This window comes from Lithobates pipiens, unplaced genomic scaffold (assembly GCF_037356315.1).
Source record: "Lithobates pipiens isolate NorthernLeopardFrog02 unplaced genomic scaffold, aLitPip1_a1.2 Scaffold_8, whole genome shotgun sequence".
Lineage (NCBI taxonomy): Eukaryota > Metazoa > Chordata > Amphibia > Anura > Ranidae > Lithobates > Lithobates pipiens.
In genome coordinates, this window is record NW_027507903.1 from 292,520,867 (window position 1) to 292,544,626 (window position 23,760).

Sequence of the window (23,760 nt, forward strand, 5' to 3'; positions counted from 1 at the left end):
GTGTTGCAACTTGCTCCTCCAGATCTCTAATGTGAGCTTCCAGATGGGCAACCCGCTCACATCTGTCACAGCGGTATTCCTCGTGGAGCTGTTTTGCATCCATGTGGCACACTGAGTAAAACCTTCAACCCTGCTAGCACTCATTTTCCAGTTACAATATAATTACTTATAGGAAGTTTAAGATGTTGCTTACAGGTTAGAAGACTCCTGTCTTAACTCCTGTTTTCAACTCCAGGTTATTAACTCTCCACTTTAGTTCAAAATTGCACTTATGTTCACAAATTGGAGAAGCAAGCCAGCGTTAGCAGGGAGCCATCGCCTATGTGAGTTTGTATAGACACTTATATACATCTGTAAACAATTAACCACTCCCCTTAATTAGCCAATAAATTGGATTGCCCTCTCACCTCCCTATATGCTTACCTGAGTCTTATCTCAATCCAGCTTTGTGCTTGTCTGCAGCAGCACTGGTCTCTGTTCTTCTCCTCACAGGACACAGAGGCAGCAATGGGAGCCATTGGTTTCTGCTACTGTCAGTCAAATCCTGTGAGGAGGAAGCAGGGGATGGGGCTGAGCCACACTGTGTGTGTCTATAGATGCACAATCGCCAGCTTGGGAGTAAGCCTGCAGGAAGAAGAAGAGGTGGCGGGAGCGGGGGGCCCCAGAACAGCGAGTTTGGGGCCCCTCTGCAATGGTATAAGTATACAGATAAGTATAATATGTTTATTCATTTAATTAAAAAAAAACAACTGCAAAGAACTGCTTTAACATCTTCAGCCCCGGAAGGATTTGCGCCCTTAATGACCAGGCCATTTTTTGTGATACGGCACTGCATCGCTTTAACTAACAATTTCATGGTCATGCGATGCTGTACCTAAACAAAATTGACGCCCTTTTTTCTCACACACAGAGCTTTCTTTTGGTGGTATTTGTTTATCTCTGCAGTTTTTATTTTTTGCACTATGAGCAAAAGAGGACCGACAATCTTGAAAAAAAAAAAACAATATTTTTTACTTTTTGCTATAATAAATATCCCCAAAAAAAGTTAAAAAAAAAAAACATTCATTAGTTTAGGCCAATATATATTCTTCTACATATTTTTGTTATAAAAAAATCGCAATAAGTGTATATTGATTGGTTTGCACAAAAGTTATTGCATCTACAAAATAGGGAATAGATTTATGGTATTTTTACTATTTACTTATTTTTTACTAGTAATGGCGGCAATCTGCGATTTTTAGCAGGAGTGCGATATTGCGACGGACAGATCAGACACTTTTGACACTTTTTTGGCATCTATACAGTGATCAGTGCTATAAAAATGCACTGATTACTGTGTAAAGGTCACTGGCAAGGGAGGGGATAACACTAGGGGGCGATCAAGGGTTTAAGTGTGTTGCCTAGGTGTGTTTCTAACTGTGAGGGGATGGGACTGACTAGAGGAGGAGCCAGATCGTTGTTCCTACTTAGTAGGAACACAGAATCTGTCTCTCCTGCCCTCTCAGAATAAGGATTTTTGTGTTTACGCACACAAATCCCCATTCTGGCTCTCGGGGCCCGTGATCGCATTGGGTCCCCCGCCATAGATATACAGCAATTCGCGCAAGGCTGCCAACCTGTCGCTGTATATGTATGGGTGCCGGTCGGGAAGTGGTTAAGCAAACAGGATCAAAATATACAACGAGACTAAAAATACCCTTATTTCTGTGGATATAGAGGGTAGCAAGGTACTTGGTACCAAGGCTTTTAGAACAGCTCTGAGTGGATAAATGATTGGCCTTGTGAAAGGGGATAATATGCAGTGGCGTAACTAGAACCTTCAGGGCCCCGATGCAAAAAAACATGAAGGGCCCCCCTTACGGGGCCCTTTACTCCGAGCTCGGTGGCGGAACAACAGGACCCGGTTGCAAATGGGTGGCTGCATGTAAAGGTACCAATTTCTCCATTTCCTGCCACTTCTCCACCTCTCCCTCCCGCAGGCGTTCATTGGCTGCAGGAGGAAAATGGATAGATGGGTTCCTCTATGTCGGTGTTTCTCAATCTTTTTTCAGTCAGGGCACCCTTTAAGTACATCCCTAGGTGAATGGGGATGCACTGCAACCACCCTGCCACTGTGTGCATTGAATGAAGTTGCAGCATAGTGATGATGCATTTAAAGGGGTTGTAAACCCTCGTGTTTTTTCACCTTAATGCATCCTATGCATTAAGGTGAAAAAACACCTGACAGTCACCAGAACCCCAGCCCCCCCCATTTTACTTACCTGAGCCCTGGAACTTCACCAGGTGGAGATGTGCTCTTCCTTTGCCCGGGGTTCTCGGCTCCTGATTAGATAGATTGATAGCAGCTCAGCCACTGGCTCCCGCTGCTGTTAATCAAATCCAATGACGCGGGCGCCGGGGGCGCCTGCAAGGTAACCCCCCCGGGAGAGTGCTTCTCCTAGGGGGTTATCTGATAAGAGGAGGAGCCACGAGAGCCGCCGAAGGACACCAGAAGACGAGGTTTGGGGCCACTCTGTGCAAAACGAGCTGCACAGTGAAGGTAACTATGACATGTTTGTTATAAAAAAAAAAAAGCAATCCTTTACAATCACAATAAGGGGTTAAAACAGGTGGCCAGGAGGCAACATATTGCCTCTTTACCGGCTGTCAAATGCCTCTGAAAAGCAATCTGAGCACAGATTGCTTTTCAGAGAGACAGCATTTTTTTGCTGGTACTTTGAACAAGCAAGAAAAAAAAATCAGTTCTGATTGTACACATATGGGCTTGGGCTGGGGAAAAAATCGTTTTGAATCTTGAATTCGAGTTGAGAGGTCAAATCGATTCAAATTTTCAGCAAATCGCTTTTTGTAGATTTTTTTTTTTTTCACCAGGATCAGCGCTGACACGGCACCGGTCCTGAGGAGCTGCGGGCAGGAGTTTTTAGGTGAGGCCGCGGCTTCGGCCTAGTCCGAGAGGCCGGACCCACGGACTAGGCCGAAGCCGCGGCCTCGCCTAAAAACTCCTGCCCGCAGCTCCTCAGGACTGGTGCGGTGTCTATCAAAAAAAAAACTCGATTCAAATTGTGAATTGTGGGGGGGGGGGGCAGGATTAAACGTGTATACATAAAATGTGCATACATACATTTAAACAGCGGCGGCTGGTGCTCATAATGTTTGGGGGGGTGCAAAAAATGTAGAAAAAAAATCATCAAATGCAGCCACTGTGCCGTCAAACGCTGCCACTGTGCCCAAACAAACGCTGCCACTGTGCCATCAAACACTGCCACTGTGCCATCAATTGCTGCCACTGTGCCCATTTAACACTCTCAAATGCTGCAACTATGCCATCAATTGCAGCCACTATGCCCATTTAACGCTGCCACTGTGCCCATTTAACGCTGCCACTGTGCCCTCAAATGCTGCAACTGTGCCATCAATTGCAGCCACTGTGCCCATCAAACGCAGCCACTGTGCCAAACACTGCCACTGTGCCATCAATTGCAGCCACTGTACCCATCAAACGCAGCCACTGTGCCAAACACTGCCACTGTGCCATCAATTGTAGCCACTGTGCCCATCAAAGGCAGCCACTGTGCCAAACACTGCCACTGTGCCATCAATTGCAGCCATTGTGCCATTAAAGGCTGCCACTGTGCCATCAATTCCAGCCACTGTGCCAAACACTGCCAGTGTGCCATCAAATGCTGCTAGTATGCCCTTGAATGCCCCACGCCCGCTCGCCATCTACACACATTCACATACACACACATGCACATACACATATACATGCACATACACACACATACATACACATACACATACAAATGCACACACACACATACATACATAAAGTATTTTCAAAAACGGCAGTGCTTTCTTTATCTTACCTTTTCCTGCCGGGAACTGCACTGTAGGGGGAGACAAAGAGCACACGCTGTGCTTTCACTTTAGTTATAATCAGTGTGATGACTATGAGCTCCCCGCACAGTGCCAATTACAGTTCGGCTAAAGATTGAGGAGCTCGGTCTCAGCCGCCCGCTCCTTGAGATATAGAGGGAGGCACTCAAGGGCCCCCCTGCAGCATGGGGCCCGGTCGCCTTGGCGATCTCAGCGACCCCTATAATTCTGCCACTACTAATATGGCTGTGGTTAGACAGGTCTCCTGGTTAAACCTTGTTCCCTGTAACCTTGGAACTTCAGATCTTGCGGGTCTAGGTGTTCAGAGAGATCCCTATGGACTAGGCCATGAACTCCTGAAAACTGAGGGGCCACTTGAGTGTAAGTGTAAGTGCTTACCAGTGTGGGCTTGAGGCTATGTAGAGAGGAGCTGAAGTGGTGACTCTGGGGCCACGAACCCAACATCAAATACAATCATGAAATAAGACCATGCAGGTTCTAAGTTTAATGCCGCGTACACACGACCAGACTTTTCAACGGACTTGGTCCGGCAGACAATCTGACGGACTTTGCAGCTGAGGTCCGCAGGACTTTAAAACAAATGGACTTGGCCACACGTGATCACTCCAAAAGTCAGACGGATTTGAACTTGATGACGCAGAATAAGGAAGTTCATAGTCAGTAGCCAAAGACTGCCCTAGCGTCAGTTTTAGTCCGTCGGACTAGCACACAGACGACCAAATTTTTTGACCGGACTCGAGTCCGTCGGAACGATTTGAAGCAAGATTTATTCCTAGGTCTGCCGGACTTTTGGGAAGAAAAAGTCCGCTGGAGCCCACACACAATCGAATTGTCCAACGGATATGTCTCCCACAACTCCTACGCGTTTCGCATTTGAGCGCTTCCTGACGACGCTCAAATGCGAAACGCGTAGGAGTTGTGGGAGACATACGGTCTTTGAATACAAGCCAGGAACAGGTCCAGTGGAGGGAGTTTAACACCACCTGCGGAACATCAGCCCGATTTTAGAGCGGTTTTCTCATTGCTGGAAAGGCTTGGTGTCGGCCAATAGACACATTGAAATGTGAGTGCAATACGTTTTTTATTGATTTTTCCATTAAAGTTAAAACGATTTTACACTATATTGGTTCTATTTAATTTTGTATGAATATATGGACGTTGAGGAATTGCTAACTGGAGAAATGCATTGTGGATTGGTTATCCGTTGAATGAACCGAAGGCTTACTGATTGGGGACATCTGGTGAGTGGTCATTCTGCTTGGTGACGATGGCACAGTTTTGGTTATTTTAGTTGACACAAGTGGACTTTTGATTAGAAGATGATCGGTGATTAAGACGGCACAATTGGAGCAATCGAATTAAAATATCGCACAATAAGGACGCTATATTTTTTGCAATTATATATTTTGGATAATATGGGGGCACAATGATTATTTAGTGAATATAAGTATTATTAAGCATATTCTATTGAGAAGGGGGTAGTATAAATAGTGAGTGGGAGGCGCAATCCCCTAAAGATATACATATACATTGTTCCTTACATTGTTTCATGCAATAGGCTAATACATCTGTTAAAAAGGCAAACATAAAACTCTAGTAATAATGCATTTTTGAAAGATAACAATTTTTTATCAGATTTTCAGTAAATATTATTTGTATGTGCAATTCAAGGTTGTAAAAATTCAGGCAAGGCTTTTGTCTACTAAGATAGGTATCAATGTTTTCAAAGGCAGGAATTTACCAACATTTACAACTGTCTCATACCAAAACTGATTATTCATATAGAACAATAGGCTTATAGAAAAGTTACACAGTTGGCACATATTTCAAATTTTGTAAGTGTGTTGATACTATTATATTTATGGATGTGAATGTTCTGATCTATTCTTTCACAGAATGTAACTTTTATTTTAGGTTTGATGGTTCTAAGGGCACTTAAAATAAAACAGACAGATAACAAAATATTGTGTTGACTACAAAACCGGGCAAGAAAATCTCAGTAAAGACTTTTCAAAGTTAGACATTTCTCTCTTTGCATTCCAGACAGAATCCCTGGGGAAATATAGTAAGATGGAGATGGGATCATGGAGAAATCATTTTCACTGGAAAGCATATGTGGTGCAGCATATAGATAGAAACCCTTGCCTGCATGAGACATAAAAAGTAGATCCTCTTGTAGGTTGATTAAAAAAGGGAAACGATCATCAGAATTTTATTTTAATGAAAAAATTTTTTATTGTAAAATAACAGATTATATTTTTAACTAGTGGGGGGCGGAGCTTGCCGCAGACAGCGATGGATGCTTAATCCAGCAGCCCCACAGCAATCAGGGCAAAAATGGCATACACCGACCTGCACACCACACTGAATGGACCACCAAGCACACCAGAGCTGAGGCAAAACATCGGGGACCTGATCGATCATGCCTAGATGGAATAAGGACAACAGGAAGCTGCAGAAACTCACTGCATATTTTACACAGGGTCTCAGGCAAGATGGCAGCGGCACATCAGAGCATACCAGATCAAGCACACCTAAGCAGGGACCTGCTAAAGGTAATACAGTAAAAAGAAGAGCCCACAATCTCCCTTTCATATCCCTTCATCTGGGAGCCCTGAGAAGGCAAGATTTAGGCTGGATGCAATAGATTCTAGCCAGGAGGATAGCCGGGGGCCAGATTCAGGGGAAGACACGAGGGAGCTCCCTGACTAAGTTGATCTCTTTTCCACAAACAATCAGCCAGTGCTGGACACTACTCTAAAGGAGATGTTACTGTCCCTGAGGAATTCACTACATGCTGACATGTTATCATGTGTGCATAAGTTTGGGGTAGAGCTGCAGGCCACATCATCTAGGGTAGATCACATAGAAACAAAGATGGAGGAATTTGCGACCACCATCAATGATCTAGTGGATGCCCATGACAACACAGAGGATGATATGGAGGCGATTAAAGCAAAGTTAGCGGACATTGAGGACTGCACTAGAAGAAGTAATTAAAAAATCTGAGGGGTTTCAGAATTGGTCCAACAACCCGAAATGCACGAATATGCAGCACAACTTTTCAAATCCATACCAGATTTGACGGATTTGGATATCACAGTTGACAGAATCCACTGATTACCAAAGTTGGCACACCTGCCTGACAATAAACCCAGAGACGTCATTCTGCGCCTCCATTTTTTTCAAGTAAAGGAACATCTGATGGCAGCATTGCGTACTAAAGATCTTTTTCCTTCGCAATATAAAGATCTGCAATTCTTTGCTGACCTCTCTCAGTTCACTTTACAGAAATGCAGAAACCTGAATACCATCTCAAAAGTACTAAGGAACCATAAGATCATCTACAAGTGGGGGTTCCCGACTAAACTGATCATCACCAAGGAAGGTAAAGACCACATTGTGGACACTCTTTCCAAAGGAATACAATTACTCAAAATGTCTATCTTTTATTTTATTTTTGATGTTGCAGCTAACCACTGTTCAGGTCCGCAGTCGCAGCTCTACCCATCCCACCTCAGGAATGACTATGCCAAGACACAGCCATAATGATGACAACTGAAATCCTCAACCACAAACGCTTCAGAACCTGGCCCACCAAGGGAATCAACCCCAAACCAAAGTGTTACCAACACCTGCTACATGATACCATCTTTGCCCAATTTTCAAGATGGCCATCTCCTTTCTAACTATAAATGTCAGGGGTCTGAACCACTCAGCAAAACACAGATCTCTGTGGAAAGAGGCAGCACCAAATAATTGTGACATTTTATGTGCCCAGGAAACCCACTTCAACATTCATGCTCAACCCTCCTGCTCAAACCCCAAGTACTCACTGCAGTAAGAGACACAGTCGCCTTCCATTTACAACACAAAAAATTTCCCAGACCATATATTCCTTACCCAATAATAAGTCACCAGGCCAAGATGGCTTCACAGGGGAATATTTCAAAACATTTAGTTTAGAGACATACTAACCCCTAATCTGTTATGCCACGTATACACAACCGGACTTTCCAGCAAACTGATCGTTCAATTATCTATCTTTACAGAAATTCTTTGTAATTATCTACATTTTGAACACTATATATTACCTATTATACAGATTACAGCTGAAGTACTGGAGATCCCTTTTTACATGCCTTCCTTCTGGCCTTTGGTGCCACCGCCGTGTCTCATGGGTATACCACCTCAGTTCCCGGGGATGACGTTTTATCTAGCGATATTCCATTATGGTCACCATTTACAATATTTTTACCCATATACTACAACTAGGTAAGAGTGGTTGGGATCTTTTTTGCTCCCCCTCTTCCTTTTATGTTTTATATTTTGTTTCTCACTATATCATTTTTGGTAATTTTTTATAGACATTCCCAAAACCCTGCATCTGCTCCTGCCGAGTGGTATAATAACCACAAAACGCGTAGAGCTTTCCTATGATGCGACGTCACAGTTTCCCATGTTTTACCTGATCACCATCACAATACTATTATGAACCAATTTTTCGTTGCTTATATATTTATATGTTACTATGACAACCTGGTTTACATACCCTAGGTCCATTATTATGTTTATTGTCTTAACTTTAATATGTAATATTTACCGATTTTACATACAAACTCTATATATGACCTATTATTGATTATGCTATTTTATCTATTTATACTATGTTACAATGTTATGTATGCCATGTGTACTAAATAAATAATGTTTACATTGATTGGCTCTAATTAAGTTATGTAGCAGTGTGCCTCATATAAAGTCCCAAATCTCTCTTCTTATTCCAGGGTTATACATTGTTTGGGGAGGTGCCTTTGATCAAGATCTGTACTGAGCTGGCCCTGCCCTGCCCTGCATTCCAGAGGTCCATGATGATTTCACTCCTCCTTTTAATGTGAATCAGGTTGTTTCCCTAGTGTGGCTTTTTGAAGATGATACCGCCGATTTTTGTGAGTACTACTGAGCCTGTTCCCCACAGGTGATTGCTGAGTGCATTGTGTCTGCTCAGTCTTTTGTTAGACAGGGAGATTTAAAACTACAGTTTGTACAACTTATACTTTCGGCATGGTCTGACATGATGCAATCAGCCCCAGCCAAACAAACCACCTCTACCATCAGACACAAGCCTAACCAAATATATGTTTCTCCATCAGCCATGTCAACCTCAGTTGCAGCCCAGTATACGCTGCTCCCAACCAAACACTCATATCCGATCTCTGCTCCCTGTACCTATCCTGCATTCAGCCCACCTGCTTCTTCTCCGCTGCCTACAAACCCACAAGTTCTTCCCCCAGTTACTGTTTCCCTCTTTTCTGCCATATCCCAATCCTCCTTTCCAGTCTACTGCAGCCTTTACCTACAGTCCTGCAGTCACCTGTAGAGCTTCAGTGGCTAAGCCAAAGAAAAAACAAAAGTTTTTGCCAACCAAAACAATCCTGCCATTAACCCAACCTGCCTCCACACCCACCAGTCTGTCCCAGCTTGAAGTTCTGGTGCCAGTATCCCAGCCTGAAGTGGCAGAGTTCCAGCTGGAGGTGGCAGAGTTCCAGCTGGAGGTGGCAGAGTTCCAGTCGGAGATGCCAGAGTTCCAGCCGGAGATGCCAGAGTTCCAGCCGGAGATGCCAGAGTTCCAGCCGGAGATGCCAGAGTTCCAGCTGGAGATGCCAGAGCTCCAGCCTGAGGTGCCAGAGCTCCAGCCAAAGGTGCCAGAGCTCCAGCCAGAGGTGCCAGAGCTCCAGCCAGAGGTGCCAGAGCTCCAGCCAGAGGTGCCAGAGTTCCAGCCGGAGGTACCAGTGTTCCAACTTGAAGAGCCAGAGTCAGTGCTCCAGCTTGAAGAGCCAGAGTCAGCGCTCCAGCCTGAAAAGCCAGAGTCAGCGCTCCAGCCTGAAAAGCCAGAGTCAGCGCTCCAGCCTGAAAAGCCAGAGTCAGCGCTCCAGCCTGAAAAGCCAGAGTCAGCGCTCCAGCCTGAAAAGCCAGAGTCAGCGCTCCAGCCTGAAAAGCCAGAGTCAGCGCTCCAGCCTGAAAAGCCAGAGTCAGCGCTCCAGCCTGAAAAGCCAGAGTCAGCACTCCAGCCTGAAAAGCCAGAGTCAGTGTTCCAGCCCAAAGAACCAGAGCCAGTGTTCCAGCCTGAAGTCCCGGTGTATGTTTCCTGGTCTGAGGTTGTGATGCCCATTTCCAGGTCTGAGGGTGTGTTGCCCGTTTCCATGCCTGCGGAGCCTGCTGCCCAGCCTGATGTTTTCCTGTTTGCTGCCCAGCCTGATGTGCCACTGTCTGCTGCCCAGCCTGATGTGGCCGTGCCTACTGCCCAGCTTGAAGTGCCCATACCTGCTGCCCCGCTTGATGTGCCTGCTGACCCACTCGATGTGCTCGTACCTGATACCCAGCTTGAAGTGCCATGCCTGCTGCCCATCTTGAAGTGCCCATTTCTGCTGCCCAGCTTGATGTTCCTGCTGCCCCACTTGATGTGCCTACTGCCCTACTTGATGTGCCTGTGCCTGCTGCACCGCTTGATGTGCCCGTGCCGGCTGCCCAGCCTGATGTGCCTGTTTCTCAGTTCGATGCGCCTGCCGCCCAGCTCAATCTGCCTTCTACTCAGCTTGAGGTTCTTGTGCCTGCTACCCAGCTTGATGTTCTTATTGCCCAACCTGATGTGACTTTGCCCCCTGCCCGGCTTGACACCATGGACTTATAAAACTCCCAATAAACTCCCAATATACAAGCCTGGGAGAGGGATTTTGGGAAAAACTACACAGAGAACAAGCGGCATAAAACTCTTAAAATAACCTATGCGTCTACTAGTGCTGGCCTATGGGAACTACACCAAAAGATTTTGCTGTGGTGGTATCTCATATCGCATAGCGAAATTCACATCCGAGACATCGTCAGACTGCTGGAAAGGATGTGAAGGAACAGGAACATTATCACATATCCTATAGCCCCATCCACACTATCAGTTTATCTGCTGAGTTTTTCCTTCAGATTTACCAAAACCATATAATATAAGATCAAACCTTAGGAGTTTCAATTTGTATGCAATCAGGCAGGCCCTTGCACTACATGGTTTTGGTAAACCTGAAGGAAAAACTCAGCAGAAAAACTGATAGTGTGTATGGGGCTTATGGACATCTCCACATATCAAACAAATTCTGGTCTTGTATCTTCCTCATAATTGCACAAATAACTGGCATAAAGGTGGCACCTTCCCCGGGGCTAGCAATATTACCACTTCACATAGAGTTAATTCCACCACATCTAAGAACAATGGTGACCTACATACTCTTGGCAGCTAGGCTCACCATAGTTTACGAACTAATACACACAGTGTTTATGAGAAACTGTTTGCATATAGTATTGGTACTCATGAGAGAACGAATAGGTTATGGAGCTACTGGCAGAACTGGTATACATGCAACCATGACCAAGACGGAGTGAAGCCTTGCTTGTTTGACAACAAACAGTGATGAGGTAATACTAATAATAACACCAATAACAATGATGTTTTTTTAATGGATAGATTGACTTTTGGACATATGGTTCTTGTTCCTGTCTGCACATTCCTATTCCTTTTCTTTTAGTTCCTTTTATTGTTTATGTTCAGAAATAGAAGTATATGTACTTCAAGGATATATACGGGATGGATCAGTAGAACCTAACTGATATGATCACCACTACAACTCATTATACACTAATGTTTAAAGTTGAATTATATTAAATATCAACCTATGTTTGTAATTGAACCTGTATAAGTTATCCAACATAACAGTTGGAACTATTTACTACATTTCCATAATACCATGTACTTCTTTCTGTTTACTTCCTATAAAACAATAAAAAGATTATTGAAACTATATTTTAACTAGTTATATATTACAAATGCACACTTAGTAAAGTGTACACTTTACACTGATTTGACAGAGCCTTATGAATTTTCTGAAGAGAAGTTTAACAGTAGTGATTTGCCTTCAGACTCTTTCTCTCTTACAGCTCTCTGAAGGCAGGAAGCAACAGGATTGTGTCAGTGCTGTGAAAAAGTTTTCAGTTTTGAGTACAAATTAAGGCTTGCACTACTGAGCTTTGTATACAGGCTTTTTCCAGCAAAGTAGGTAGGGGTAGCCTAGAATAAAAGTGTCAAAAAGAGAAAAGCAATATTATATATGTACTGTCTAAAATATATATCTATATACATATATATATTTAAAACTAACTGTATTTATTTCAAATCCATGTTCCCAACACCACACATGGTAACATTCAGATGCTATGCACAGCAGCCTTAAAGTAGATCTATAGGCAAAACTTTTTTATTTTTTATTTTGGATAGAGCAAGGGAGGATCAGAACCCCTATAAGGTTTATTTTTGCCATCTGTGTCCCATTGGGGAGATTTACCTTTACTTTCTGTCCCATAGCCAAACTGGAAATGATAAGAAATCCCTGCTAATAAAGGGAATCTCTTGGGGACCCCCAGTTCACCAGAACTAGTGTCCCTATTGGAAGATTTCCGCTCTATTAATTTTCTGGGGACATCCCAAAATTTGGCATTTTCTTTTACTTTCACCTTCAATGAAAATGGTAAACAGGGCAAATAGAGCGAGTGAATGTTCCTATTAGGGACACAGATATCAATTAAAACTGAGAGGGGGTCTAATCCATCTCCACTCAATCCAAACCTAAAATAAATGTTTTACATTTAATCATACTTTAAGGAGGTTATGCACTGGCTGAGCATTACTTTTACCAAAAACTGAGAAAACATTATGGTATACAATTTTATAAATGACTTTTTCTTGTATGGCACTAGTGAACAATGGTTCTGTACATTACACACTGTCTAAAAGAGGTAAAAGCAGCATGGTGCGTCTTCTGCCAGGCCTGATAGTCACATTCTGTTGTATAATACATAATGAACAATCTATTTTCTCATAATATTTTAGTCTCAAACTCAAACTGTATAAGGGTAGCTAGCCTTACCTCCTCTGTCTCATTTACTGAGGACTTGACCAACTTTTTTTTTTTTTTTTTTTTTTAGTCAGTGGTGTTTACCTTCACAACCCGTCTCTTTGTCCCCTTACCCATAGTTTTATAAGTCATATATAACAATTTTATAATACTTTTGATAGAGTAGAGTAGAGAAAGACATTTTTAGATAATCCATTATGAAAAGCTGTTTAAGGTAAATGTGCCCTTTCAGGGTTAATTAGTTAAACATGGTGTTGAGGGTTAGGGTAGAGTTGTCATAAAGGGTTAGCAATTGAAAGTTACGATTTCAGAAATATATAAGATTTTTCATCCATATAATTGTATGATATTGCAACCCAACAGTGTGATGAGGCCTTAAGGTTTGATAGACTAGGTTTAAGGATTCAGGTTTTGAGTGTTATTTTAAGTACTGAGTTGTTAGGTTTACAGTAACTGTTATAAATACACTAATATATAAATTAGATGTAAATGTATGTGTATGTTAATGAAGCAAAATCTGAGATTACATTAAAAGCATTCTTATAACACAATGTACTATATATTCTGTCACTGATGGTTCAGCTAATCTCCAGGTTGTTTATCTGCTTTGCTTTGTGAAAAACGATTCCACCCCAACTTCTGTCCCCTGGAGTATATTGCATGCTAACAGCTCTGCCTAGTTCATTGTAACGGAACCGTGAAATCAAACTACCTAGGAATCTTGTAACATTACATTGACTGTGAAGTCTTCTTGCTAATATATTGCAACTTTACAGGCAATAGTCAGCTCCTGCTAATATATAGTGAATGTAAAACAGTGGGGAAATTCCGAATACCTGAGCCAGAAACTGGACTATACTGAATATAATATAAAATAAGGAAAACCAAACAAAAAAAGCTTGAAGCAAGTCGCAGCCTAAATTAATATTTTTACAGGGAACCAGGCCAGTGCCTTGGATTTCCAATTTTTTTCCCCAGGCACTCTGTAGCTATGATGTAAAGCCCTTTAACTCTACATGTCTAATTTATTAATGAGACGCAAGATAGGTATGTGCAGCCTATTGCATTAGGGTGTGATCTCCACAGCTGAAACGCACAGTACCGATCACTCACTGGGTTCTTTTTACAAAAGCGCAAATTCGCAAATGCTAAATAGTCGCAAAATGGGCAAAACCATGTAAATTAGTGTGAAAATGAAATTCACTATAGAGCCCGGTCACAGAATCAAATTTGCTATAGGTCACAGACAACAGAGACCGTCTAAATCAGTAGTCATGATAGAAACACAGGAATTGCACATGTAAATAATGTTTAGAGCATGGTATGATAGCATAAATAGTTCTTACATATGTGGTATATTCTTCAAAGATAATCTTAATTTAAGCTGCTGAAAAAATTGATGTATAGATTGAAATATTGTTGAAAGTCTGAGAAGAGATAAATTCCCCCTCTTTCTACGACTATGTACTAACACAAGTGCACGTGCTAAGACATGCAAAATAGTCACAATTCCATTTTTTTTTCTGCGCGCTATAGTAAATTTGCAAATTTGCGCTTGGGAAACATGTGTTCCGGACATGAAGGTGAGCATTATATATCCAAATGCAAGTTTCAACCATTAAATATAATTGCACAATTGTTACTTCCACAAAAAAATACATTTTCATTTTGAGATGAACTGTTTATTTCTCTAAAGTAAATTGTCCTTGCTGGGTTTTTATGTTGCTTTTTCTTCATATTTTTTTTTTTTTTTTAAGAATGCTAGTAATGTGTGATGTTTTGGTAAAATATATTTTTCACAAAACTCTGATTCGAAACTCCCACAACTGTTTTTACAAACCACAAACAATACCATTGCTTATGCAAATTTGAAATGGATCACAATTTTGTGTGTTGTTTAATATTTCCAAATGATCATAATTTTACCCCAAAAAATGTGATATGTATACCAACATCAGAAATCAAAATGTCATTCCCAAAATTCAGAGGGTAACTCTATTCTACACTCCCACACCAAGAACCTCCAAATATCACAGAATAAATCAAAAAGCATAACTCCTGACTAATGTCATTCCACCACCTATGAGTATATGTCCAACGAAATACAGTATTTGTGTATTTATGTGTAGGAAGGTTCCACCACCATTGCAAATCATGCCATATGTTTACCATGAGCAAGGATAATAATCAGCCTTACGAATTACGCACCAGCACTAATTGTAGTCTCTTTCCAAGCAAAAAGCAACACGATTAGAGATGGTTCAGTATGCTGACAGCAATCAGCCATACCCAGCCTTCGAAACAGATGACATATGCCATAAACAGTTTGTTCAATGGTTGCCCAGCCTTCCACAACACATCTGCATTGATTAACTTATTGCACCCCTGGGATTTAGGACTGTTTGACACCACAAAGATGCAGCCTCCATCCATATGGCAGCACAGTGGCTAACGGGTTAGCACTTCTGCTTAGCAGCGCTGGGGTTGTTGGCTAAAATCCCAAACATGCTACTTCATGTAGAGAAGTCGTTCTCCCTATGTTGTTAAACATAACTCCTGACACAAATTATGCATACATGTAGTATTTATGTGGAGGAGGGTTACACCACTATTGCAAATTGTGCCATATGTTTTCCATGGGCATGGACAATAATCAGCCTTAAGAATTCCCCACCAGCAAAAGTAAAAAGATAGTTCAGCATGCTGACAGTAATCAGCCATACCCAGCCTTTGAAACAGATGACATATGTCAGAACCAGGTTGTTCAATGGTTCTCTGGCCTTTAACAGGACATCTGCATTTGAATTCCAAATATGCTGCTACTTGACTTGAGGTTTGTATGTTCTTCCTCTGTTGCGGTTTTGACATTTTTTTTCACCAGTGATTACATTTTTGATGGGTTTCACATAACGGAAACCCAAGAAATTACATTGTAAATCAAGCAAGTGTGGGTTTGCACCAAAACTATAACTGTGTTTTTGGCCAGATATGGATACATAAGACTGGTGTGATCTTGTACAGATATTTTAATGTTATACGCTGATGATGAATGACGAATGCGCATTGTCAACATTTGCGTGAAGCAGCCCTCACAAAGTTGCAACTTCCTGTTTTGTATCCTTCACATGCCCAACAACATGCAAGTTGTAGATGTTTGGTGTCACTGATCATGGCCATAGCCTTGAACATTTGTTATTTTTAGGTTTACCCTGCACAGATATATATGCTGATGCAGTCTTTCATTTGTAAAGTGTGTTCCTGATGAACAGGTGTGAGCACTTGAGGCATACATGAAGAGACATAATCAATTACACTGGTGGGTGTAGCCTTTACTGGGTGGGTGTAGCTGTGCTAGCAATCATAGCTAGGGTATATAAAAGGCCTGCAGTTGTTTTGCCTGAGAAGAGGCCAGAAACTTTGCTTGCAGTACTTACATTTGGTTTACAAATAGATATTTTTTTTTTGGAGGGGGGTGAGCATAATGCCTGACCCATACCCCACTAAGGATTTGTTTTGATGATTGCTTTATGTGTTTGCTGGTATAGTTTTGCATTAAGGCCCTCAAAAGTGTGTTTTTGTGGGCATGGTTTCCAAATTGTGTTTTTGTCTGACCTGACCATGTGCGATTTTGTTTGTGCGCTGCCTTTTTGGATTTTGTATTCATTTTGTCTGTTTTTGCTTATGATCCTACAGTTTAACTTTTTAGGGGTTTGGGGGCGAGAATTTCTGATCACCAAAAAAGGTTTGTCATGTTTGTTATTAGCTTGATTTGTATCCCTGCTTTTCTAGCTTGTAAGGCCTTTTGAGTAGGGCCCTTCTAACTATATTGTCACATACTGGAGCATAATTTCCACGCCTTTTATTTATTTTTTGCCCAAGTACATTAATGTATATAAATGTAAATGTAAATGTTTATACTAATGTTGAAAGAAAAAGTTAATTGTTTTCTTGTTATAAGTGCAAACTATTCATACCTCTTTAAATCTAGTTGCATAGAAAAGTATTTGGTTGTGCACACAGCAAGTCCTTGAGCAGAAAGTATCCCAAAATACATACCAGGCACTTTGGGTCTGGCATAGATTTTTAGAAGGACTCAATGTAAAATTTAAAAAAATAGCGTGGGGTCCCCCCAAAATCCAGACCCTTCTCTGAGCATGCAGCCTGGCAGGTCAGGACGACCGCGCGATCCACCTCCTGAACCATACCAGGCCACATGCCCTCAACTTGGAGGGGTGGGTGCTTTGGGGCAGGTGGGGCACCCCCCACCCCAAAGCACCATGTTGATGGGGAGAATGGCCTCTTCCTGAGCAAGGACTTACCAGATCCCAGCCTCCCCCTATGTGAATGGGTATCAGGTACATCGTACCCCTACCCATTCACCAAAAAAGTGTCAAAATGTAAAAACCACAAGAGACAGTTTTTGACAATTCTTTTATTAAAAAAGAAAAAATTGTCCCGCAAGGTCCATCCACCATCCATCATGCTGCCCAACGCAACTGAAAAATAGAAAGAAAAGAGCAAAGCTCTGCCTCTATGGGAGGCCTCTCGTCGACTGCTGTCTCTTTACTTTGACAGCTGTTATAATGGCAAGGGCGGGGCCAATACGTGACATAACCCGGCTGACCCTGCCTCTTCTGACGTCATGTGCCCACATGTTGAGGGCATGTGGCCTGGTATGGTCAGGATGAGGGGGGCTTGCTCGTCCCCCCCTGTCTTGACCTCCAGGCTGCATGTTCGGATAAGGATCTGGTATGGATTTTGAAGGGGACCCCAAGGCAATTAAAAAAAAAAATTGACTGTGCAGTTCATTTAAAATCCATACCAGACTCGAAGGGCCTGGTATGGACTGGGGAGGAACCCCACGCCTTTTTTTCATTTTTTTTCATCTATATTGCCGTGATCCGGCAAAACATTAGTCGCGAGCACGTTTAAATTACATTTTTTTTCCTTTAGAAATGTCAGTATTGCTGCAGCATGTTCTACACATGGCACAGATGTGCCACTTTACAGGCAGACTAAAGGCATGATATTTAAAGGAATATTTTATTTTTATTGTTTCACTTTAAGCATCCTTAAAATCACTGCTCCTTTAAAAACGATAGTCTTAAAACCTTTTTTTTTTGCATTGATACATGTCCCCTAGGGCAGTACCCAGGTCCCCATACACATTTTATGGCAATAACTTGCATATAAGCCTTTAAAATTAGGACTTTTGATTTTTCATGTTTCTGTCCCGTAGACTTTAATAGCATTTGCATCTTTGCTAAAAATATTGATGTGCCATCCTGAAGGAGTTGGACTGCCTGTACAACCTCTACATTGTCCAGGTATCGCCTCATGCTACTAGTAGTGACACTGAGGCCGCGTACACACGGGCGGACTGTTCGCCCAACTTTGTCCGCTGAACAGTGTTTGGGCGGACAGTCCGCTCGTGTGTGGGCTTTCAGCGGACAGTTTCAGCGGACAGTTTGACGAACAAGGTTTTTCGGAAATTCCGTAAAACTGTCCGCTGAAACCTTGTTTCAGCGAACAGTCCGCTCGTGTGTAGGCTTGTTCGTCAAACAAAGTTGCGCGCATGCTCAGAAAGGATTTTCACGCCGAAAGTTATAATGCAGTGTATAGGACGTCGTATTTTTCGTCCCGTGCCGTTCACGTCATCGCGCACGGTTTCAGCAAACTGTTCGTTCGTCGTGTGTGGCCATGTCCGTCCATGCTAATTTTGAGCGGACTGTTTGCCGAAACTGTTGGACGGACAAAGTTGGGCGAACAGTCCGCCCGTGTGTACGCGGCCTGACCCTAGCCAAATGCAAAATTAGTGAAAAACAAAAAAGTGGGTTAGGGAAAAAATGTCACTGGTCTCCACCTGTAAAACCATTCCTGTTTTTGGAGGTTGTCTCATTGTTGCCCATCTAGTGCACCTGTTGTTGATTTCACCAAAGCAGCTGAAATTAACAACCCCCTCTGCTACTTAACTGACCAGATCAATATCTCAGGAGTTTAACTGACATGATGGTATACTCTGATTAACCAGTTCTGGACCACCCCATGCACATTTACTGAGGCAGGATAGCCTCTCTGCGTGAAATCATGTACCTGTAGGTGATTTGCACCTACAGGTAGGGGGAACTTGTGCCCTGGCCCAGAGATAATAGGATTTGATTCAGAAACGATCAATCACCAGGACCAGGCTAATAATTTATGGCTTGGACCTGCTGATTGGTTCTGGCCTGTGCCTGTGTAATGTAAACGCAACCTTTTTGGAACTGCTAATCAGTGCCTCCTCATCAGTGTCATCTATTAGTACTGCCTATCAATGCCTATCAGTGACGCCTATTAGTGCCCCTTATCAGTGCAGCCTCATCAGTGCCCATCAGTGCCAACTCACCAGTACCACTTCATCAGTGCTCATCAGTGCAATATCTCAGTGCCCATCAGTGCAGCCTCATCAGCAAACATCAGTGAAGGAGAAAAATTATCTGTTTGCACAAACTATGAAAAACATATTTTTTTTCAAAATTTACGTTATTTTTTAATTTATTTAGCAAAAAATTAAAAACCCAGTGGGGAATAAATACAACTAAAGGAAAGCTCTATTTGTGTGACTGCGCAATTTTCATTTAAAGTTGACAGCACTGAAAGCTGAAAATTGGCCTGGGCAGGAAGGGGATAAAAGTGCCCAGTAGGCACATGGTTAAAGTGGTTCTTCACTTAAATTAAGAGTAAGCAGCTACAAATATTATAGCTGCTAACTTTTAAAAAAAGAACACTCACCTGTCCAGGGGTCCAGCACCATCCTCACCCAAATTGGTTCTTCAATGGTCTTCGGGTCCCTGGCGCCAGCATGTTTACTGTCAGCAGCCGGCTGTGACTCCTTGCAGCTTCACAGCTGGCTGTCCACTGTGCATGAACGAGTCACGCTGTGCTGCAATTTTGTAAATGGTCCTGCAGCCTTCTGGGACCTGTTCTGGGCCGTTTTTTGTATTTTCTAACAGTACAATATCCTGAATACTTGTAACAGCCATATAACATGTGGGATATGTTGTTTTAGGACTGACTAAGCTAACTTTGGCCTATTCTAAACAATAAATAATTTTAAAATAGTTTTAAGATTTTTTTTTTTATGGGTATTGGTTTGGGGTAAATAGGTCCAGACACAAATGGACAGTTATTATAGCAAGCAGACAAATTACATACAAGTATTCGTTTTTACTTGCCCCCCCCCCCACCCCCACATGTACATTTATAGCATTAGTTCTGCTGTGTTTGGTGTTAAAAATCGATGTACATACTCACCGGTTAGCAAAGTGTATCCATTATATTTATGAGCCACAGTTGTAAAATGAGATACTATACGACATGAAAAATGGCTTTTCAGATAGTAGTAGATTATGTATAAGTCTGCCCACTGTGGGGCAGATCTTGTTCCAAGAACCACAAGCAGGGAGATATCGGCTCATCCTTGTCACAACTGATGGAATCAACAGAAATTTTTCTTCTGCACTCAGGTAATGTTTGAATGATGTCCACACATGATGAATTGGTTATTCATTGCTTCCCATAAAAAGTCACAATTACTCATTGTTTACACTTTGCAAATGATAGCAAACGCTTCCAAATCTGGAGAGTGCTCGTAATCACTCAAATGTTACACCCCATCTGCCCACCTGTCCTAAATTATGCTAATGATGATCCTAAATGCTTATGACATTTGGTCCATTTATCCAGACTAAAATCATACCTAAAACCTGATTTTTAGGACACCATTAAAAAAAATAGGTGTCCATTTATGAAACAGAGATCAGCCTTGACCCTCAGGATCACGGCTGATCTCTGGTGTGTTCTGGTTTATGTAGCTGAGATAAAGGGAGCAGAAAACGTGTTCTCCACTTCTTATCATAGTACATAATCATTCTGTCAAAATCGGCCAGTAGCCTATCTCCAGATTCACCAGTAGGGATGAGCCCGATGTTGGAGTCAAACATCAGGAGTTCGCCTGTTCACCAAATACCGAACATTATGGGGCATTCGCAGGAAATTTGAGGGCCCGTCGAACACCCCATAATGAATGGCAAGACTGTCAATGCACTGCAAGATTGCAGTGCATTGATGGCTTCTGATTGGCCAAACCATGCGCCTGACCTGCATGCTTTGGCCAATCACAGCGCTCTTTGCTTATGAGAGCCACAATTGGCCGAAGGCTGGGTGCCTTTGGCCAATTATGGTTCAGGGGGCTGAGTCCAGGCCCCACACCACGCAAGGCAGCCGTACATACAGTAGTTTTATAAAGGAGAACAGCAAAATTACATTTGTAAAGGAAAAAAAAAATGGTATTTTAAACTGCTCGCGGCTGTAATTTATTGCCAGATGCTGGCAATATACATAAAAATCATTAAAAAAAACGGCATCCCCCCCCCCCGTCCATTACCAGGCCCTTTGGGTCTGGTATGGATATTAAGGGGAACACTGCGCCAAAGTTTAAAAAAATCCATACCAGACCCTTATCCGAGCATGTAACCTGGCAGGCTGCAGAAAAAGGGGGGGCAAGAGCGCCCCCCCTCCTGAACCATACCAGGCCACATGCCCTCAACATGGGGAGGGTGTTTTCACCCTTGCCCGGTGGTTGTGGGGGTCTGTGGGCGAGGGGGCTTATCAAAATATGGAAGCCCCATTTACCAAGGGAACCCCCAGATCCCTCCCCCCTATGTGAACGGGTATCGGGTACATTCAACCACTACACATTCACTAAAAAAGTGTCAAAATTTTAAAAATGACAGGAGACAGTTTGGGACAAGTCCTTTATTAAAAAAAATTAAAAAAAGTGTCCCACGATGTAACTCCATCTTCGATGACAGTGTCGACGAACCGAGGAAAAAAAAACGGAAAAACTCTGCCTCCATGGGAGGCGTCCCACAACTGCAGGCTTTTTGCAATGACAGCTGTTAAATAGCTGATGGCGGGGCCACCCAGTGACATAAATGGGTGACCCCACCCCTCTCTGAAGTTAAGTGATGTTATGCGATGTCACATGATGTCAGAAGGGGGCAGGGTCATACCTGAAGGGCTTAGTATGGATTTTGGAGGGGACCCCCATGCAATTATTTTTTTACATTTTCGTGCGGGGTTCCCCTTAATGGACTGGGGGGGGGGGGGGGCATGCAGTTTTTTTTCAATGATTTTTTCATGTATATTGCCGGGACCCGATAATACATTACAGTCGCAAGCAGTTTCAAAATGACATTTTTTCCTTTAGAAATTTTGTTGTGGTACTGTCCTAAACACAGGAATGATGCCTACTTTATAGGCATACTAAGGATGCCCTCTAGGCACAATATTTAAAGGAATATTACATTTTTATTGTTTCACTTTAAGCATTACTAAAATCACTGCTCTTGAAATACATGTCCCCTGGGGCAGGACACAGGTCCCCATATACTTTTTATGGTAATAACTTGCATATAAGCCTTTAAAGAGGAAGTAAACCCTAATGAGTTTACTTCCTCTTTCATTCCCTGCAAAGGTAAAGCATAATGGACTACTATGCATCGCATAGTAGTCCATTATGTGTCACTTACCTGACACAGGAGCCAGCGAAGTCACCGCTGTGCCCTGTAGTCCGGCGCATCCATCTTCTCATGGGTCTCACTGCTCCGCCGCTGTCATTCGGCGAAGCCGCGATGACGTCACTCCCGCGCATGCGCATGGGAGCCACCACTCGTGGCATATCGTCATTGACCGCGGCGCGCTCAGTGCGCCTGCTCGCCGCTGTCTACGGCGCATGCGCGTAGACAGCGGTGCCTGTCTTTCGGAAAATATCTCCTAAACCGTGTAGGTTTAGGAGATATTTCTTGGACCTACAGGTAAGCCTTAATCTAGGCTTACCTGTAGGTCAAAGTTGGTTGTAAGGGTTTACAACCACATTAAAATGAGCAGTTTTTATTTTTCATGTTCGTGTCCCATGGACTTTAAGGCCGCGTACACACGGGCGGACTGTTCGTCCAACTTTGTCCGCTGAACAGTGTTTGGGCGGACAGTCCGCTCGTGTGTGGGCTTTCAGCGGACAGTTTCAGCGGACAGTTGGACGGACAAGGTTTTTCGGAAATTCCGTAAAACTGTCCGCTGAAACCTTGTTTCAGCGAACAGTCCGCTCGTGTGTAGGCTTGTTCGTCAAACAAAGTTGCGCGCATGCTCAGAAAGGATTTTCACGCCGAAAGCTATAATGCAGTGTATAGGACGTCGTATTTTTCGTCCCGTCGTACGTGCCGTTCACGTCATCGCGCACGGTTTCAGCAAACTGTTCGTCCGTCGTGTGTGGCCATGTCCGTCCATGCTAAGTTTGAGCGGACTGTTTGCCGAAACTGTTGGACGGACAAAGTTGGGCGAACAGTCCGCGCGTGTGTACGCGGCCTAACAGTGTTTTTTGCCTGTTCGCAAGTTCTGGTGCAAACTGAATGGGGGGTGGGAGGGGGTTTGGCTCATCCTTATTCACCAGCTCAGAGGTAGAGAATCTGGGAGAGAAGCTGGTGCGAAGAAGAAGCTTATTTCTTCCTAATAGCACCAGCGGGTTAAACATTTATATTAACAACACACATATATATATATATATATACACCATATACTGTGTGTGTGTATATACAGTATATACTGTATTTGCTGGCGTATAAGACTACCTTTTACACTTAAAAAAATGCCCAAAAATTGGGGGTCATCTTATACGCTGGGTATACAATGCTGCCCGATGGATGTCAGCCCCCAAATGTCTGCTAATACTGTATGTGGCTTCAGCAACAAACAGTATACGCCGTTGAGCCAATCCCGGAGAGCGATGTATTCTATTAATGAATACAGAGCCTGCTTGGATTGGAGTAACAACCACTGCCAATCCGAGCAGGCTACATAGAGTAGGAGA